The sequence below is a fragment of the Schistocerca nitens genome, chromosome 3 (assembly GCF_023898315.1).
Source record: "Schistocerca nitens isolate TAMUIC-IGC-003100 chromosome 3, iqSchNite1.1, whole genome shotgun sequence".
NCBI classification, from domain to species: Eukaryota; Metazoa; Arthropoda; class Insecta; order Orthoptera; family Acrididae; genus Schistocerca; species Schistocerca nitens.
Window position 1 is genome coordinate 506560073 of NC_064616.1, and position 21582 is coordinate 506581654.

Here is a 21582-nt window from a genome sequence, read left to right on the forward strand (position 1 = left end):
TGCTATCACATCTAACACATTTCTAACATGGAAGGGGTTCTGAACTGTCTTTTACAGGTAGTTTTCAGAAAGGCATTTTGTAATGTTTCACAGGATGTCTTGTCATGCCCACCACCGACAAAACTGCAATTTTTGCAACTAATGGTTGGATGACAGAAGTGTCCAGCAATGATTACAGTATAATTGAGGAGCTTACATACAAGGGAACTAAGGTTTTCTCGAAAGTTTTCAGTTACATCAGGAGGTGAATCTCATGAGCAACAGGAGTACCAAATTACCATTTTATGTCCACCTCTGATACTGAGTCTGGCCCAAACAATCTCATGTGCAGCTTCAATTTCTAACTTGGTGAATCTGAGTTTTTTGTCTACTGCCACAGAAACATCATCTCTATTCCCCATTAGCCCAGACTTTCAATAAACAGATAAATTCTCCCCTAAAATCTCACTGCTATCAATTTTTGTACCTAGTATTATGTGAGTTTCACTGCTTTTCAGAAGTGCTTCAAACTCTGGCACTTTGTTGCAAATGCTTTGGCAGTTACCCACTAGGATTTCAATGTTCTTGCCTGTGGGGGATGGGCATTCTTTTGGATTTTACACTTATACTCTGCATCACCTACACCTGTCGTTATCTGAACTGGATGGAATCGCCTAATCAAAAAAAACCTTGTGTGCACCCTACACACAAGCAGCTACCTGGGTAGCAGCCGCTCATGTGTAGTGCACACCTGACCCATTTAGGTGAACCCCACAGTTCTCAACCATATGGCTCATGTCCAGGAAAAAGAATCCTGTAATGTCTGAATACTCCATTAGTAGTGTAGTGCTTGACACAGTCTCGTCGATTAAATATTTGGGCGTAACATTGCAGAGCGATATGAGGTGGGACAAGCATGTAATGGCAGTTGTGGGGAAGGCGGATAGTCATTTTCGGTTCATTGGTAGAATTTTGGGAAGATGTGGTTCATCTGTAAAGCAGACCACTTATAAAACACTAATACTACTTATCCGATGAAAGGATCTTACATTCCTTGCTCTGACATTCGAGAGTAAATTATATCTGTATCTGAGAGAAATGGCACAAGTCCCAAATTTTCATCTTAAATGGGATACATATTATTAACTTGATTGGAAATAGTCTGGACAATAAAAAAAAAAAAAAAAAAAAAAAAACACGTTTATATTTGCTGTTGGATCACAGTCTCCAGAATTTTTTTTAATAACTTCATATTCACCATGAACTGTACATTTATTACAATATCCACAATTGAAATTTTGACTTTAGATCTTTTCTAGTGATTATTGTTGCAATCAATGTATATGACAAGGTTAGAGACATCACTTGAGATGTGGAAGTGATCTGCTATTTTACTAACCATGCACATATCCGATTTCTTAAGTTCCACAATCACAGCAGTCAATTAAGATAACGCAGAGAGGTGTTTGTTTGTTTATTTATTTATTTATTTATTTAAGACTGACTGGTAAAATAGTATCATGATCCAACCTTCGGATCATGAGATATTTACCTTTTAATTAAGCACTGGAATCAGAATTCACTATAGCATATGATGGCTGAATGTGGCCATTGACACACAAAGGGCAGCTAAGTGCCCAATAGCTTGTAAACCATCACAGCGGGAGTCTGGAGCACAACACTGGAAAACTTCTGGAACCTTGGCACAAGGATATGATGGGAATGAACTAAATGTTAAATGCAGTTTGTGGAGCCTTAACAACATGCAGGTGGACTCCCTCGAAGCCATGAAAAAGAAAAATAGTTAATCCGAAAAATATGTTTTTAAGGAATTACTTTAATATATGGGAATGCAGCCTTTCTTAGATGAGAACTCAGAAGACTTTACCACTGAGTTAGCACGACTGTAAAATTTTTTCAAGAAGTGTTCCAAAAGAATCTTCACAATGTAGGACATAATATTTTTAAAATTGTAAATATTATTAAAGTGGTTCATCTGACCTTAGAGTACACCTAACAGTTATAAACAGCTGTGACAGACCATTATGCAGACGAGAACAAGTCAAGTGTTGGCTGAGGCAGGATCTGTGTCAAACAGCAATTTCATGTTGACAATGTCACACAGGCAGTGCTTTTAATTGATGTTTTGAAGTTATGTTTTGATGGTAACAGTATATACAGACTCAGACACTTGTAGTGTAAATGAACAATACTTATGTTGCGTGCATCATAGTAGCATCTGTCACCCTATCGTCGGTAAGCCGGACGATGTTTATTTTATTATCTACTTGTGTACTTTCTCATTGTTGTAATCAGATTGTCACTGATGAAATTCTGGTGGCGATTGTGGACATAGATTGTTTTTTGATTTGGAGCATATAGTGCAATTTATTGACAGGCTGATCCAGAATTAGCAATGGTCATATAAGCTCCACGAATTCTGATGAGTGTCACCTATAGATTTATGAATTCATTGTAACTAATGTACACCAAAAAAATTGGAGGACATAGGGCCACAACAACATATTATGATTTTGGGTAGAGAATATATGTCGCAACTCTATATTAAAAGGGAGTTGATTGTGGCACTGTATGATGATTAAATGAATTTCATCAGATTCTTGGAAAGGATCTGCATCTAAATCTACATGATTAAGTGCCTGGCAGAGGGTTCATCAAACCACCTTTAAGCTACTTGTCTACCATTCCACTCTTGAACAACACACATGAAAAATAAACACTTAAATCTTTCCATGCAAGTTCTGATTTATCTTATTTTATTATGATGACCACCTCTCCCTATGTATGTGGGCACCAATAAAATACTTTCACGCACTAAGGAGAAAGCTGGTGATTGAAATATCATAAGAAGGTCCTGCTGTAGTGAAAAACACCTTTGTTTCAATTATTGCCACCCCAATTCATGAATCATATCCATGGCACTCCCTCCCATATTTCACAATAATACAAAACAAGCTGCCCTTCTTTGAATTTTTTTGATGTCCTCTGTCAATCCTATCTGACACAGTTCTCACACTGCACAGCAATACTCCAGAAGAGGGTGGACAAGCATAATGAACACAGACTATATCACAGACTTGTTACATTTTCTAAGTGTTCTGCCAATAAATGTAAGTCTATGGTTTGCTTTGCCCACATTACTATGTGATCATCCCAACTGAAGTTATATGTAACTGCAATCCCTAAGTATTTAGTTGAGTTTACAGCCTTTCGACTTCCGTGATTTATTGTGTAATTGAAATTTAGCGGATTCTTTTTAGTGCTCATGTGGATGACCTCACACCTTTCATGATTTAGAGTCAATTGCCACTTTTTGCACCATACAGATATCTTGTCTAAATCATTTTGCAATTCATTCTGATCATCTGATAACATTACATGACAGTAAATGACAGCGTCATCTGCAAACGATCTAAGAATATTCCTCTCAGACTGTTTCCAAAATTGTTTATGTAGGTCAGGAATGACAGAGGGCCTATAACATTTCCTTGAGGGATGTCAGACATTACTTCTGGTATTACTTGTTGAATTTCCATCAGTTATTATGAACTGTGACATATCTGACAGGAAATCATGAGTCCAGTCACACAACTGACAGGATTACTTCTTGAGAATAAAGAGCTAGTTGTGTTTCATAAGAACAATATTTTCTGAATCTCTGCAGGCTATTTGTCAATAAATCATTTTCTTTGAGGTGATTCATGATGTTCGAGCAAGTATATCCCAAAATCCTACTGCAAATCAATGTTAGTGGTAAGGGTCTGCAATTCAGCGTATTATTCCTGTTTCCTTTCTTGGGTATTGGTATGACTTGTGCAATTTTCCAGTCTCTTGGTACAGAACTTCTATGACCGAGAGGTTGTATATGATTGCTAATTATGGAGCTACTATATAAGCATACTCAGAAGGAGCCTGATGGTGTACAACAGATGGAACGGATGTAGTGGTTACATGGGCAAGACGGCAGGAACAACAATTCTCAGCCATGGCAAGGTGGTGATAGGCAGTTGCGCCTTATATGTAGTTACAGCTGCAGGTCAAACTCATGCAATGTGTGACCATATAGGAGCCACTGTGAGGGGGCACCAGAGAAAATGAGGTCTGACATCTCAACATTTAGAGGAAATTTTGCAGTAAATATCACCATTTTGCAAGGACATGAAGTGTGTAATGAGTATGCCACAGTTTACCCTGAGGGTGTGAAGCAGGCACACCTGGGGACAGATGGTCCACTGGCTGGCCACGTAACAAAGCTGATGAGAATTCTGGGAACTTTGGTCAGAGTGGAGAAGCAGTTAGCCTTGAAGAATGGGTGCAGGGCACGCAAGCAGTGCAGCACTTAAGAGCAGTGCAGTTGGCAAGTATGGGAATTGTAGGATCCTAAGCAGAACTTGGAAGGAAGCAAGATAGGCAATGCTTCCAAAGTACAGGCATGGGAACTTGAACAAGCAAAATAATTTTTAGAGAGCACAAAAGTGCCTCTGGAGGAAAGCGACATTATCTATCAATTCATATTCAATGAGGATTCTGAATACAAACCATTCTTCGTGCTGGATAACGAAAATGCATTACCTTTACTCTCACTGGCTGAGCAGCACAAAGCACAGCACATATGTGAACTGTCATTTCATGACTAAATGAGTCAAGAGTTTTGGTGTATGCTTTTAGGAAGAGTAAAACCTGAAAATTCACTGATTAAGTGAGATTTTGACTGAACAGTATTGAGTAAAGATTTACATTTGAAGAGGATCCAGAGCAAACTTAAGATGGTATTAAACCTATTGTAATGGTAATAGTAAATGGATTACAATATGAGCTACTCAGAGACAGTGGTTCCAAACTTTTCAGTGATTTCTCAAGCATATTTAGAAGCCTTGCCAATCCAAACAAACAAGGTAGTTATGCTCCTATTAACAGTTATGCCACTATTAAGTGTTAAGAAACTTTGGAGCATCAGGGAAGTTGTCAAAAACCATCAGGTGACAAATCATGCAGCCTGTCCAATTTAAGGATGTTGTACTAGAACATACATTTTTAATTATTCTGAATCTAGTGGTGCTGTTTATGAAGCAAAAGGAAAAATGTTTGGGTACCTCTGAAATTTGTAGTATGGCAGAACTAAATGCTGGGAACCCATACCCCTGTGCCAGGCGGTTCATTCTACGTATTTTGTAGGGCTGGTTTTGGGGACCTTTATTTTCTCTCAAGGTAAATCGACATACTAAGGGTTCATGGATAATTCTGCTAAGTGCCAATTATGGCAGGTCTTATTATGAGCATCATGTACAAATGCAATAAACTTATGTAAGGGAATTTAAAATGTTGGATGCTGACAAAAATACATGTTTTACAGTACAACCGTGAAGAATTTGGGTTAAAAATAAACTAAAAAATACTCATAAGCAGAAAATACAGCACTACTCAACATTAATAAAAATAATAAAAATGAAGTCACATACACTCACTGTATAAAATACACCATCACACCACAAGAACAAATCATAAAACAAACAGATAAGTGCAGCAATGTTAACTAATTTTAGCAATATGTGACAGATGGGATAAAAACTTATGAAACTGCATTTGTGCATACTGGACATAGTAACAAACACTATCGCTGCACTAGTATTAGTCTTGGTTGTAGGAAAGGGGAATTTTGTTAAAAATTCAGTAAAGGCGCGGTTGGGCAATGAATTCTGGGGCCTTGAAGTTATTGCGATGTATGAGGCAGGGGCACTAGTCCAGAGCCAGGAGGGCGATGTGTAAATGGCTGATGTATGGGAATTTAACCCTGCCATAGTTTCTGTCTCTCTCTGACACTATGTCAGAAGTGAGGGGAAAAGCAGTATAAATAGTCAGGCACTTTTAGCTTGAGGGGTGTGTGCCAAGTCAGTCGAGAGTCGGGTTGGACCTGTGCTGGTCTACACTTATAGGGGCCAGACTGACAGTGATGTTGTAAATATTCTATGTAAATCTGTACTTTGTTTCCATGTACTTGTTCGGGCTGTATTCCACCTCTGGGGACACAACACCGGGATGGGACAGCACGGCAGCCGGGTACCTGGAGACTGCACAGTTGGCCTGGAGGACAGTGACAGCAGTCTGCAGCGGGTCCAGGACGGGCCACATTCGCTTCCAACCTAGTGTACCGGGGTCCGGGCGAGACGTACGCTGCAGGAGGCGCGGCACTGCTGCAGCAACACCAGAGACAGCGGCGGGTGTTGCCATCCGGCAAGCACCACTAGTGGCAAGTTGCGGCATGGCATCCAGGAAGGTGCGGGTTCAAGTCCGGTCCTATCCTGTCCTGGGAGCAGAAGTGGCCGAGGGCCACAGGTGACCAGTACAACCACCTTCGTCCCATGGTCAGACAGAGCAGGCCAAATGGGGCAGAGGGCAGCAGGGACCAGGGACTCTAACAGTCTTTGGAATCACGGGCAGCTATGCAGTGCAAGACGCAACACTCGGTGGGCGCCCACCGGGCGAGCACGACTGAGTTCCAGCTGATTGGCCTTGCAGACGGCGGCAGCGGTGTCGGCATACCAGAAGCTGCTGAGCCGGCTGGACTCGCAGAACAGCACACGGGCGGAGCACCGACGTTACGCTTCTGTAACTTATGTGAATAAAGAAACGCTTCCGAATACCGCTGTATCACTCTGCACTGCCCCTTGACGCTATTGGACTTGCTAGGCCTCCTGACAAAATATGGCGCGGTGGGTCCCGGCTTCAGCTCGGCCATCTGGAGTCCCGGGTTGGGCCATCAATGCCTGCAACACCATACTGGCCAAAATGTGTGGCAACAGCTTCAACATATTTAAATCATTTTCGAGGACTACATTTGAGATAAGACTAAGGAATTACAGGCATTGGCTATGAGTAGGCACTGACTGAAATCAGTGGGGACAGTTAAAAGTTTGTACCGGACCAAGATATGAATATGTCCAAAAGAAAAGACACCATGTATATACACATCGGAGATGTATGCAGGTGTCTTGATCTTTAGGTGCTAATAGGTGCTAAGCTTCAGGTTATGGAAGAGTGAGGACTATCCCACTTGATTAACAGTATAAAAAATGCACACATATGCATAAATTAGAAAATACATTACAAAGTACATAGTCACGAAGGTATTTACACTATCAGGGCACAACTACAAAAGTTCTTGTATAACACAGCTTTCCTGGACTGTATATAATATGTAATGTATTGTACTACTTAAAGGATGGGACGTGAAGTGTGGGGCTCGTAAGGCATCACTCCTCAAAGACAATCGTGCAATAGAAACACCTTCTTGAGTGCCAGATACAAAAGTACTACTACCATCTGAAACAAGGTATACAGCATCATCCTTACATTTGAATATAAGTAAAACTCTTCATGACACAACACTCAACATGTCATGTACTGTATTATTTAAAGGGTGGGATCTAAAATAGGCTCATGCAGGGATCACACCACAAAGAAACCAAACAATGCAAGGAGATTCCCTGTATTTCAGGTATAAAAGTATAATCACTGTATTAATTACGGCAAAAAACATCATTTTCACATTTCAATGTAAGTAAAACACTTCCTAATCATGTAGAGATTTATAATGCTATGGTATATCTATATAAATTTTCATATTGTAAACAATAAGACAGCATAGAAATACATAAAGTATTCTACCCAAGGGAATGGGAAACACAATGATCATTACAAGGAGCATTCACGTAACATAAGCCAGTTTTTGAAAGACTGGGTTGAATTTGGCCAGAAATCTTGTATGAAACATTTTTTTCAAACAATGGAAAATCCAGGATGGAATGTAACAATATTATGAGAAAGGAAGTTGCTACTTACCATATAGCGGAGATGCTTCAGTCGCAGGTAGGCACGACAAAAAGATTTTCACACTTAAAGCTTTCGGCCAATGGCCTTTGTCAACAACACACACACACACGCACACACACGCGCGCGCAACTCACACCCACGAGTGTGAGTTGCGTTTGTGTGTGTGTGTGTGTGTGTGTGTGTGTGTGTGTGTGTATTGTTGACAAAGGCCATTGGCCGAAAGTTTTAAGTGTGAAAAATCTCTTTGTTGTGCCTACCTGTGACTGAAGCATCTCCGCTATATGGTGAGTAGCAATTTTCCTTCTCATAATAATGAAACATTTTTTGAAAGATTTCATGATGCCTTCAGCTGCCATTCTCTTTATTTCATGTACTATTGTACAATTTCAGCCTTAGGCCATTTTCAAGTATCTAAAATGGAAGCATTATATATTGGATACATTAGTGACACTTCCATGAAATAGGTATGATTGTTCATTAAACGTATTTTCACAGTGAGTCTTGAGACAATCATGAAGTCCCATTTCTTCCAAAACATTCATGGTACTGCCCTCCTCTGTATGGCGTGCAAGATTTGGAGGGATGCACCAACACAGTCAACATTAAGTTCCGTTTTATCCCAATTTCACTGTCAAAAAGTTAGAGGGTAGCTTAAATCTGCTACATTGTTTTTTTTACAATCAATTGCTGTACAAAAATTAATCTCACTTACAACAATACAGCTAGAGTCTGTAGCCAAAACTGGTGACACAGCATTTTATTACACAACAATGCAAACTTTTACCAGTGTTTTATTGGTGTTGACATTGTGTAGGTCTACCAGTATCGTTTCATTAGCTTATAATTCAGTTTTAGTTCGATACTGATAAGAAAGCCTGATTTATGATCATATGAACGACCATTTAGAGCAAAAGGCTTCATTATGCCACGAAATTCGTAGTAGTTACAATGCAAGCTTCAAACTTACAATAGTGCATTATGCCAAAACCACAACCAACAGAGGGGCCAGAAGATCTCGACGAATCTGATGTGCTACACTGAGCTGCTTCAGAAGGAAAATGGGAAAAGGCAGTTTCAACAAGAAAATCATTTGGAGCTGAAATGTGGCAAGTATGCAGAACTTGAAGCTAAACTTCTTTCCTTTGTGCAAGATATGAGGAAAGATGGGATACCTATCTCATGAGAAATTATCCAACTGAAGGTCTTGGAAATCGCAAAAGTCTTAAATGTGCCACAATGAGAATTTCATGTGAGTATTGGGTCATGTCTTGTCTCTTCAGTTTATGCAGAGAAATGGCCTTGCTCTCCAACAAAGTGCTACACTAACACAGAGAATACCAGCAGATTTCAAGGAGAAGCTGGCCAACTTCCAGTGTTGCATCACATCCAGTTCCAAAACTGTCACTCATATCCTTTTTAGCAGATTGCCAATGCTGAGCAAATGCCAATATTTTTTGGCATGCTGAGCAATATGACAGTAGACCTATTACAGCCTGTAGGAGAAAGTTACGCCCTTATGTCACTCTTAGGAGAAAAACCATGCCCAAAAAAAAAAAAAAATCCTATATGCTTAGTGATTTTCTGTCAAGGAAATGGCTGACTGACAATGCAACTCATGGTTGACTGGCCGTCTACTGTTTGGAATCACAGACCTGGGGCACTGCTTGCTATGAAAGCCATGCTAGTTTTGGTTGCTTATAAGGGACATCTAACATCTGAAGTAAAAGATAAACTTGCTGCACAAAAAACATATCTTGTAACACCTACAAGAGTGGCTTCAAAACCACAAGTACTAGATGTGGCCATAAACAAACCATTCAAGGACAACCCCCAAAAAATGTATTCAGATTGGCTCCTGGACGAGGACCATGCCCTTACACCATCAGGTAAGATTAAGAAGCCACTAGTCACCCTTTTGTGTGAGTGGATTCTTACTCCGTTGTCCTCAATATCATCAGAGCCCATCATCAAGAGGTTCAAGAAATGCTGCATATCAAATATGCTGGATGGAAGTGAAGATGACATACTGTGGGAAGAAAATGATGAAAGTGATAGGAGTGAGAGTGATGAAGTGAATAATGGTACTGATAGCAATGAGAGTAAATAAGACAAAACACATGTTGCAAATCTGTTCTATTAAATTTTAGAACAAATGTTTACAATACATACTGATGTCTTACATGTAAGTAAAAATAAAGTTTTGGTAATTTATATCCGGTCAATCAGATTGCACCTTATTTTAGTGCAAAACCTTCTTTCTTTTTTTTCCCCTTAAATTTTTGGGGAGCAGCTTATATGTGGTGATGGCTTACCTTCAGGCCAATACAGTATTCTCCTTAAGATGAATACCAACATGGAAATACCGCTATCTGTTTTCCTGGCATTTTCCTTAAACTTGATGCTAAAAAGATGTCCTGCCTATATAATAAAGTACTTGGAGCATGTGCCACATGGAATATTATAAATGCCTGTTTTACTGAAAGGTTTCCTCTTGTTACTGTTAGGTCAGATTAGCCTCTGCAGAGTGTTGTTTGTTTGATAACTAATTCCTCCTTTTGCATTCTTCAATGTTGATGCAAGTTTATCCGAAACTACCCCAAGGTACGGGAACGACATCTTTTTTTACACCACTTCCTCAAGTTTTACTACTGTGATCTCATTTTCACTTTGTTTTCCATTAGCATTGTATCTTTTGTGATTCATAATATGTCACTCAGAAAGCCATTCCTAATAGCCAGCTCTTTTAATGTGATTGCTTCTCTCTGATTTTTGACATTATCAAGTGGCAAGCTTAACAAGTAATGTACCAGAGAATAAAACACTGCCCTTTAGTATGCAACCAGGTGGCACAACTAATTTTTAATCAATGTGTCCGCTGCTGAACTTTTAAGAAAAATACTGAATTTATGCTGAGCTCCACCATTTAAAATTTTCAGATCTTGGTACTTCATACACTTATTAACTTCCATTTCTTTAGTAAATTTCATCTTATGATGTAAACTATTAAATTGTCATCATTTTACATCAGTATATGCATGACATCCATTTCACAGGGCATACCTTCAAACAACACCAGTATATCACTGACATACACCATGCAAATGAACAGCTACATATCTACATTTCGTATACACCTTAACGACAATAACGGTATGGCTGATAGTATAGAAGTGTCACTCCAAATCTTTTACACAGTACAGAATGGTGGAAACATCAACAATTTGGAAGAAATGGGAATCTATGATTATCTGAAGACTCACTCTGAAGACATGTTAAATGAACAAACAGATCTATTCAACAGAAGATCTCAGCACAAATTACATTCAATCTTTCAAAAGAATGCTGCTGTTAGATGAGCTGATGTTGTCAGTACCTCCCTCTCATCATGGTTCCGATTCCCTTGAGTAGAATACTTTACGTATTTCTATGCCCTCTCATTAATTAAAACACAAGGATTTATGTAGATATACCATGGAAAATTATGCATCTCTGCATGGTCATGAAGTGTTCTACATGTGTTCACATGTAAGAATGTGTTTTATCTTGTGTGATATGGTGTTTGTCCTTTTGTATCTGGTATAAAAGAAGGTGTTTGTACTGCATTGTTTTCTTTGAGTAGTGTTGCCTGCATTAGCCCCACACTTCACACCAATCCTTTGAGTAACACAATGCATTAAATTTTATATACAATCTAGAGAGGTATGTTATGTGAGAACTTTTGTAATTATGCCATGATACTTTATGTACCTTCATGACCATGTATGGTTCAATGTATTTTCTAGTTTTATCACTGTTAATATTTAATGACCTTACACTTAGCACTCAAGAGTATACATGTCTTGCAACTTATGCTTTAGCATCAAGACACCTGCATACATCTTCAATGTACTCTTTCAAAGTGATGTTAATACAGTGAAGCTGATTCTCATCTGTTTCGACCAGTATGGCATTCGTTACTGACATGTCTGGCATGTACAAAACCAGTTTCATGAGTTTTTATACCATGTATCACATACCATTAAAATTAGTAAAACAGTGCTGCATTCAGCTATTTTTTGTGACTTATTTTTGTAATGTGATGGTGTACTTAACACAGAAAGTATGTGACAAAGGCTGACGTGAGTCACAGAGGCTCACACCATTTTTTTTTTTTTTTAACTATTAATGTTGACTAATGCTGTATTTTCAGCGCATGAGTAACTTTATTTTTAACCCATATTCTTCATGGACATACTGTGGAACATGTACATATATTAGACACCAGTATGTCTGTCCTTGATGTACATACTGACGACTCATTATGGCTTCGCACATGTAGCACCATGTATCTACAGCCAGATGGCCTGAGAGGAACAGTGGCAATTTTGTTTATACACCAGTGTATAGAATTATGATTAAAATACAGGGAACAATGTTAGGTCACAGAATATCATCACTTTCCTACAGATTACTGCAAGCAGATTACTGCCATCACAGATTTTGGTCACCCTGTGTTGCTCTCTAGAGTTGCAGTGGCCACAGCACTAGGTGGCAGCGGCAGTGTTTCCATAGTGGCAGGGCACATTAATTCGTCATAGTTCAGCCAATGCCCATGAAATATTTATAATTTATATAAACAAACCTTCCTTATGAACCAGTTTACCTAGTAGTCAAAACCGGATCAAAATCCCTAGAGCAGGGTCTGAGATTAGCCCAAACATACAAACAGAACTGGTGGCATGGGACATACATATGTACAGAATATATAAACAGAAGATAGACAGATGAAGATAGAAGATAAACTGTAGCTATGACCACTTGAAAATGACCAAAGGTCGAAATTTCAATAGTGAATATTGTAATATGTAGTACAGTCAACAGTGAAAATGAAGTCATTTAAAAAAACAGGTGTCAAAGTTCTGTATCGCTGGCAAGAAATGTAAGCAGAATGTCCACATTATCCCATCATGATCTTTGGGATCTCTCTTGGGAACATACTGGCTGACGGAGAATTGGTGTTAAGGTGATTTTGCTGCAAGCTAGATGATAATTAAGAGGGGAATAAATGAGATGGAAGTTGCATTTTTTGCATTTAAGAGGATGCATGGACAAGGGGGACTGGAAACTGTGTGCATGGGTTTAATGTATATTCATGAGAGAAAAAAGGGAGCTGCAGTTCAAATTAATCTTGTGAGTTGTGTCAAAGAAGAGGTAGAAGATATATTTTGCGAAATTCAAATCAAGGTTCACAGCTTGATTGAAACACTTAGCAGCAAGGTTCTCAGTGCCCTCACTGAGTATAAACACATACCTTTTGCGAATTAAAGAAATAAATCTTTCCTTACACATAATGCTACTGACATGCTGTTCAATACTAGCACCATGGATTCATAACTTCAGCCAACATGATCTTGCTGTGCTGGTACCATGGACAGCTGAAAGCAAAGGAAAGCTACAGTCATAATTTTTCCCATGAGGATGCCGTTCTGCTATATGGTTAAATGATGATGGTATGTTCTTCAATAAAATATTCTGGAGGTAAAATAATCCCACTTTTGCATCTCCAAACAGGGACTAACCAGGGCCTTAACGTTAACTTATAACATTTAAAAAGGGAGAAGGATAGGCTGAAGTTATATGTAGGAGAAATTAGTGAAATTTGGTGGCAGGAAGAACAGGTGAGTACAGGGTTATAAATACGAAATAAAATAGGGGTAATGCAGAAGTATGTTTAATAACAAATAAGAAGATATGAATGCAGATAAACTACTATGAACAGCATAGTGAATGCATTACCATAGCTAGCTAAGATAGGCATGAAGCCCACACCCACCACAGCAGTACAAGTTAATATGCCAACTAGCTCTGAAGACGAAGAAGAGATTGAAGAAATGTATGATGAGATGACAGAAATTATTCACATACTTAAGAGAGACAAAAATTTAATTGTGGTGGGGGAGTGGAATTCGATAGAAAGAAGAGGAAGCCAAGGATTGGGGGAAAGGAATGAAAGAGGAATGCCTGGTACAATTATGCACATACCATATTTTAATCATCCTTAACACTCGGTTTAAGAAGCCTGAAAGAAGGTAGTATATGTGGAAGAGGCCTGTGGACACCATAATGTTTCTGACTGATTAAATAATGATGAAACAGAGATTTTGGAACAAGATTTGAAGCTGTAAGACATTTCCAGGGGCAGATGTGGACTCTGACCACAATTATGGTTATGAAATGTAGAATAAAACTGAGGAAATTGCAAGAAAGTAGCGAATTTATGAGATGACATCTGGATAAGTTGAAAAAACCAGAGATTGTTGAGAGTTTCAGAGGAAGCAGCAGGCAACAGTTAACTGTAACAGGGGAAAAGGAATGCAGTAGAAAACAAATGGGTAGTTTTGAGAGATGAAATAGTGAAGGCAGCAGAGAATGAAATAGGTAAAAAGACTAATACAGAAGACTTATACAGAAATGAGATGACAGTTATATGAGTCGAGGGGGCATGAAAGGGAAGCAGTGGTTGAGAAGGTCGTAGCCTATACCAAATTTTATTCAATCTGTACACTGAGCAAGTGAAAAAGGAAATTTGCTACTGATGGGTTTGAACAACACACAGTTTTACAGGGATACTTCAGGAACTCAATCCCTGGGTATCAGAGGTGATTTGAAATTTAACCGATGACAGGAGAAAATATAAAAATGCAGCAAATGAAGCAGGCAAAAGGGGATGCATACATCTAAAAAATGAGATTGACAGGAAGTGAAAATTGGATACACAGGAATGGATAGAGGAAAAATGTAAGGGTATGGAAGTATGCAACCCTAAGGGAAGGGAAGATATGACCAGCACGTAAATTAATGTGGCCTTTGGAGAAAAGAGAAGCAGCTGAATGAATATCAAGCACTCAGATAGAAAATCAGTACGAAGCATAGAAGAGAAAGCTGAAAGGTGGAAGGAGCGTATACAGGGGCTATACAAGAGAGATGAGCTTGAAAGCAATATTATAGAAAGGGAAAAGGACATATATACAGATGAGATGGGAGATATGATACAACGAGAATATGACAGATCACTGAAAGACCTAAGTCGTAAAAACGCACCTCAAGTAGATGACATTCTGTCAGTACTACTGATATCCTTGGGAAAGCCAGTCTTGACAGAACTCTTCCATCTGGTGTGCAAGACATATGAGACAGTCGAAATACCCTCAGACTTCAAGAAGAATTTAATAATTTCAATTCCAAAAAATCAGGCGCAACAGGTGTGAATATTACCGAACTATCAGTTTAATAAGTCATAGTTACAAAACACTTCTTTACAGAAGAATGGAGAAGCTGGTATAAGCCGATCTCGGAGGAAGGTAAATTTGGATTCAAGAGAAATGTAGGAACAGGCAAGGCATTACCGATCCTATAACTTCTCTTTGAAGATAGACTAAGGAAAGGCACACATACATTAAAAGCATTTGTAGGCTTAGGGAATGCTTTTGATAATGTCAACCAGAAAACTCTCTTTGAAATTCTGAAGGCAGCAGGGATAAAATACAGGGAGCGAAAGGCTATCTAGGGCTTATACAGAAATGAGATGACAGTTATATGAGTCGAGGGGGCATGAAAGGGAAGCAGTGGTTGAGAAGGTCGTAGCCTATACCAAATTTTATTCAATCTGTACACTGAGCAAGTGAAAAAGGAAATTTGCTACTGATGGGTTTGAACAACACACAGTATTACAGGGATACTTCAGGAACTCAAATGGGAATCCTGGAGGGAAGGAGATGTTCTTTCTGAGGAACACTACTGAGAAAATTTAGAGAACCAGCATTTGAAGCTGACTGCAGAACAATTCTACTGCGACCAACATAAATTTCATGTACAGATCACAAAGATAATATACAAGAAATGAGGGCTTGTTCAGAGGCATACAGACAATTCTTTTACCCTCGCTATATTTTCGAGTGGAACAGGAAAAGAATAGCGTACCCTCCACAAAGCACCATAAAAGCAAATTTGAAGGAAGTATTAAAGTTCAAGAAAAAGAAATATAAACTCTGAGGTTTGTCTACGACATTGCAGTTCTGTCAGAGACAGCAAAGGACTTGGAAGAGCAACTGAATGAAATGGACAGTGTCTTGAAAGGAGGATACAGGATGAACATCAACAAAATCATAACAAGGATAATGGAACACAGTTGAAAAACATTACGTAATACTGAGGGAATTAGAATAGGAAATGAGACATTTAAAGTAGCAGTGGAAGTCAGCATTTTTCCCTCACAAATTTTGAGACCTCAAGGGTAAGTTAAGATGTGAGCTGACAATCTGTCTTTGCAGCTATGGCACAAGGAACAATAGTGAAAACAAGAAAATATCTTTAAAAAAACTTTCAAGCAGATGGCGTTCCCTGATGTGAGCAAAAATCTGAAGTACTAACACCAGCGTCTTTTGTAATGAACTGTTTTTAGATGAAGAAAGCAAGCCAAATGGTATTTGTGTTTCATTAACACTCATGATGTTATTTTATTCCAATAAAATGAAACACATTTGGTGGCAAAAATATGCATTTGGTTGGAGTCACAAGACAGATTTAAAATACCTTCACTGATTTCAGAAAAAATCTAAGAAAAAAGTAGGCCTCTTGAAAGAAGTGTATAAGGTGGGGAAGAATTGTGTAGGTGACCACCAATAATATTTGGTTCTACTATGTTCATAATTGTCAATTATTACCCACTGTGTTATATCTATTACTTTAGAGGTATTTTTTTATTTTTCTTCCGAGAAATATATCATCAGTATATAGCGTACAGACAGCCAACGACTGACAATTTTCTTCTTCTTATCGTCCATACTTCATAACACATAAACCACTTTTTAAGTGGCAAAATGTACTAAGAATAAATAAAATGTCTGTACAATTTACTTGCAGCGAGACAGTTGCGGTTCCTGAAATCCATCGCTCGTGGCCTCTGACCAACTGAGTAGCACTGCAGTCGTGGGTCCATGGATAAACCATGAATATACCCTGCATTACACTACACACAAACTGATCTGGCCTGTTGGCAGATCGGTCAGACTAGATCTGATGGGCAGGGCCTGCACATTAGTGGGAACTGAATGGCTTTAGATTGGCAGGCTTGATCCATGACACATACCCACAGGAACGGCCTGCGGCTTTGGCCCGTCGCGGAAATCCACTTGTGTGGCCAGCTATTCACGAGCCACAGGCAGCATGTTGATGAAATACCACGTTGATCAATTCATGCAACAGATAACTTGTTCATATACTCTGAGAATCAATAATAATGAGGATAGGTAGCAACTCACCATAAAGATGATTGCTGAGCTGCAGACAGGCACGTAGAAAAGAAAATCACACTCTTCAGTCATAGCTTTTGTCAGGAAATGAGAGCGCACGCACATGGATACACTGCAAATCACACTTACGTACACAATGTATCAAACCACCTTCACAGTAATTCTATATTATTCCAATCTTGAACAATGTGCGGAAAAAACAAACACCTATATCTTTCTGTGCAAGCTCTGATTCCCCTTATTTCATTATGATGATTGTTTCTCCCTTTGAAGGTCAGAGTCAACAAAATATTTTCGCATTCAGAGGGGAAAGATTGCAATTTCGTGAGAAGATTCCACCACAGCAAAAAATGCCTTTGTTTTAATGATGTCCAACCCAAATCCTGTAGCATGTCAGGGACACTCTCCCCCCTATTTCGCGATAATACAAAATGTGCTGTTTCTCAGTGTACTCCATTAATCCTACCTGATAAGGATCACAGACCATGCAGCAGTACTCCAAAAGATGATGGAAAAGCACAGTGTACAAAGTCTCTTTAGTAGATCTGTTACATTTCCTACGTGTTCTGCTGATGAAGTGCAGTCTATGGTTTGCCTTCCACACAACATTTTCTGTGTGTGTGTGTGTGTGTGTGTTTTTTTTTTTTTTTTTTTTCAATTTAAATTATTTGTAATTGTAATTCCTAGATATTTAGTTTAATTTACGGCCTTTAGATTTGACTGGTTTATCGTGTAACCGACATTTAATGGATTCCTTTGAGCACTCCTGTGGATGACCTCACACTTCTCATTATTTAGGGTCAACTGCCAATTTTCGCACCAGATATCTTTTCTAAATCTTTTTGCAATTTGTTTGGATCTTCTGACGATAAAGGACAGCACCATCTGCAAAATACGAGGGCTATTCCGAAAGTAAGGTCCGATAGGTCGCGAAATGGAAACCACGGTAAAAATCAAAAATGTTTTCTTTGCAACAGTTAGATACACCTTGCAGCTACTTATCTCCATAGTCGCCGACCCGACTTAGACGTGTATCGTAGCGTTGTACCAACTTTCCCATACCCTCGCTATAGAAGGCAGCCGCCAGTGCTCTCCGCCAATTCTCTACGCTGGCCTACGGCTCGTTGTCTTGTGCCGAAATGTTGTCTTCATAACCAGCGGTTCATGTGACCTGAGCTGAAACTCAGAGGGAGACAATTACGGGCTGTATTGTGGGTAATCTCACATTTCCATTTGAAAACGATGCAGGAGCATCTTCATTGCCCCTGCAGAATGCGGCTGAGAATTGTCTTGAAGATGAAACAGCACGACAGTTATGTAATGTTAGCTGCATAGCTTCAGGGGAAACTTCTCACCAGGCCCCCGTACTTGGCGGCAGACACTATTTTCTAGACATCTTTACGCACTCACTGCGAGCTCAGAAATGAGAAGAGCGACGTGATGCTAACTGGGGTTATACTAGAGACACTACCCAACACATCTGTGCACAGCTTTATCGGATTTTCATAGTCGTTTCCATTTCGTGACCGATCGGACCTTACTTTCGGAATAGCCCTCGTACCTATGACAGCTGCTCAGATTGTCTCCCAAATCATTTATATAGATAATGAACAGCAGAGGGCCTATAACACTACCTTCAGGAACACCAGACATTACTTCTGTTTTACTCAGGGACTTTCTGTCAATTACTATGAACTCTGACACCTCTGACAGGAAATCAGGAATCTAATCACATAACTGCGAAAATATTCCATAAGCACACAATTTCACTACAAGCTGGTTGTGTGTTTGTGTAGTTCTGCCTCATTCAATTTGCAAAAGATATGGTTAAAATTAACAAAACAACCCATCTGATAAAAACTTGAAACCTGTGTTGCGTGCCCAGTCATCCAGTCTCTTATGTCAACTGTAATTGGTGAGTTGTGGATGCAAGGCAGGAGGAAGAGCAGTGAATCATTAAATAGCCTATAAACAAATAATTCTTTACTGTACTCTTCAATGTATTGGTTGCATTGTTTACATCAATGGTGAAGAGAATGTGAAATCCTACCTTTAGGTTAGAGCTATTCAGCAAATCTGGTTAACTGGCGAATAACTCGGGGTTTCCAACCAATGCCGCCCTCCTGTTATCTATGTTTCTACATTAGGAAGGGACAAGCAAGCCAGACGTCACCCAGAGGCAACAGATGATACAATCATCTGACCAACTGCATTTCAAGCAGGTAATTTCAGTATTGTCTTACAAGGTTATGAGAAAACGAAGCAGGAACTCAGACAATGAAGAACAAATGGACTTGCACTGGATGTTGTGATATATATTATATGACAGATAGAAATGCATTTTCTCTGTAAATATTATTGTAGTTATAATCAATCCTCTGTCAGTCCCTGTATTTTTTTTCTGCTACTCACTGCTTCTTTCATCTCTATTATTTCAGGATTGAGACAGACGTCAAGACCAAGATCACATGAATCGCAAAATTTCTGTGAAACGCGTTCTTTTAATATAACTGGCCAGAGCCAATAATTTCTATCTTTTTTACTCAGAAAAACATATTATGTTGTTCTTAATTTATTATTCATGCTTTGCATGGCCAAACTAACAATATTCCTGTAACCTTATCCTGTTACCTTAAATTCAGTTGTGGCTTTCAATCCTTCACATACCTTTGAACACCCTCATCTTCTTAGAAAACAAAATCTTTTTATACCCTACTATGTACAAAGCCAGTTTATAACTTATTCACTACCATTTATTTGGATGTTTTAAACCTATGAAGTGCTGCCCAGTGTTGCTAACACATCTGAGCCCATAAGCAGTTCAGTCAGTCTTTTATGAAGGATGTTTATATGGGATGAAATGGACCACCTAATATATCTCTCACTACCAATGATACAGGAACATACTGTCTGATCATGTGCATCCCCTTTCTACATGAGTACTCTGCAATTCACACATCAGGTGCCTCACACAGGATTCATCAAAGCGAGTGGTGTGCATATTGGATCCAGCTCCAGGCAATGTCTGTGAGCTTCAGCTGCCAGAGACTGCAGTCGAGTGTGTGACTGTATGTGTGTGTCTCTGTTGTCTATTTACGAAATAGGCCTTGTTGGCCGAAAGCTTATATTGTGACGGTCCTTTCGTTGTGTCTATCTGCAACCGAGCATCTCCACTATATGATGAGTGGCAACTTTCCTTTTCATAATATTGTTACATTCCATCATGGATTTCCCATTGTTTGATTATATAACATGAGGTGCTTCATAGTAGGCCTACATATTGCCATTTCAACTGGCAGATAGTCATATTCATCTGATGAACTGGTGATGTTATTCACAAAATGTGTTTTTGCTTTGTAAATGTTATATGTTCTGCCAGTTTTATTGATGGTAAGAAGGACCTCTTCACTCTGATACTTCATACTATGTTACTGGTATTAAGCCACAAAAACAGGTATGAATCATATATATACTGTCAGCGAAAAGAGACAATGAGTAGCTGACAGTTCTCTATTTCAAAGTATCAAACAATAGTAAGTAAAGGACACAGGCAGAGATTTAAAGCAGTCAAAGCAGCCAGAAGATAATGGAAGTGTCACTTTCTAACAAATGGGATACCTACAAGACATATGTACAATCAATCTACTGCACAAAATAAGTCAATAACATCAATGTGAAATGAAAAGACTGGTAAGATCGCAAATCTAGCATAACACATACAAAACAGTCTAATAGAAAAAATTATTAAGCACACAGTGTTCCAAGATAAAAAAAAATTTAACTTTATATTCCAGACAGCCACAGCTGTGGAGATACGTCTTGATAAATGAAGACCAGCAACATCTGTTAAATGATGCTTTATTGAAACAACCGTCCATGCAGCTTATAACTGCATCCTCAGATATAAATCTGAGGAGAAAGTTTTTTTTTTTTTTATTTTTTTATTTTAGGTTTCACATTTTATCATGATTTTTACCTGATCTAGTCTTCTGCCTTCTTGTTGTATCCTACTGGCACATCAGTCTATTTTGCATTATATTGCTCTCCCAATATGAGTATATCTATTATAATCCTATTTTACACTGAATCGACACAGAAACTGGTATAGACATGCATATTTAAATACAGAGATATGCAAACAGGCAGAATACTGCACTAAGGTCGGCAAGGCCCCTATAAGACAGCAAGTGTCTGGTACAATTGTTAGATCAGTTACTGCTGTGCAGGTGATCAACATTTAAGTGAGTTTGGATGTGATGTCAGCGCATGAGCGATGTGACACAGCATCTCCGAGGTAGCGATGAAGTGGGGATTTTCCCATATGACAATTTCAAGAGTGCATCATGAATATCAGGAATCTGGTAAAATATCAGATCTCTGACATTGCTGCGGCCGGAAAAAGGTACTGCAACAACGGGATCAACGATAACTGAAGAGAATCGTTCAATGTGACAGAAGTGCA

The 21582-nt window shown here is 38.9% G+C and overlaps 1 protein-coding gene across 4 annotated transcripts in view; it reads right to left on the minus strand.

Moving 5' to 3' along the window:
- LOC126248431 (SPRY domain-containing protein 3-like) overlaps positions 1-21582 on the minus strand; it is a 177301-nt gene that overhangs the window by 139199 nt on the left and 16520 nt on the right. Inside the window, exon 1 of one of the 4 annotated variants that reach the window (XM_049949403.1) lies at positions 13121-13244. The exons of the other annotated variants lie outside the window; for them this stretch is intronic. The gene's annotated coding sequence lies outside the window, so the exon portion shown is untranslated. Of the gene's footprint in view, positions 1-13120; positions 13245-21582 lie in introns of those variants that run through there. 4 annotated transcript variants of the gene reach the window in all.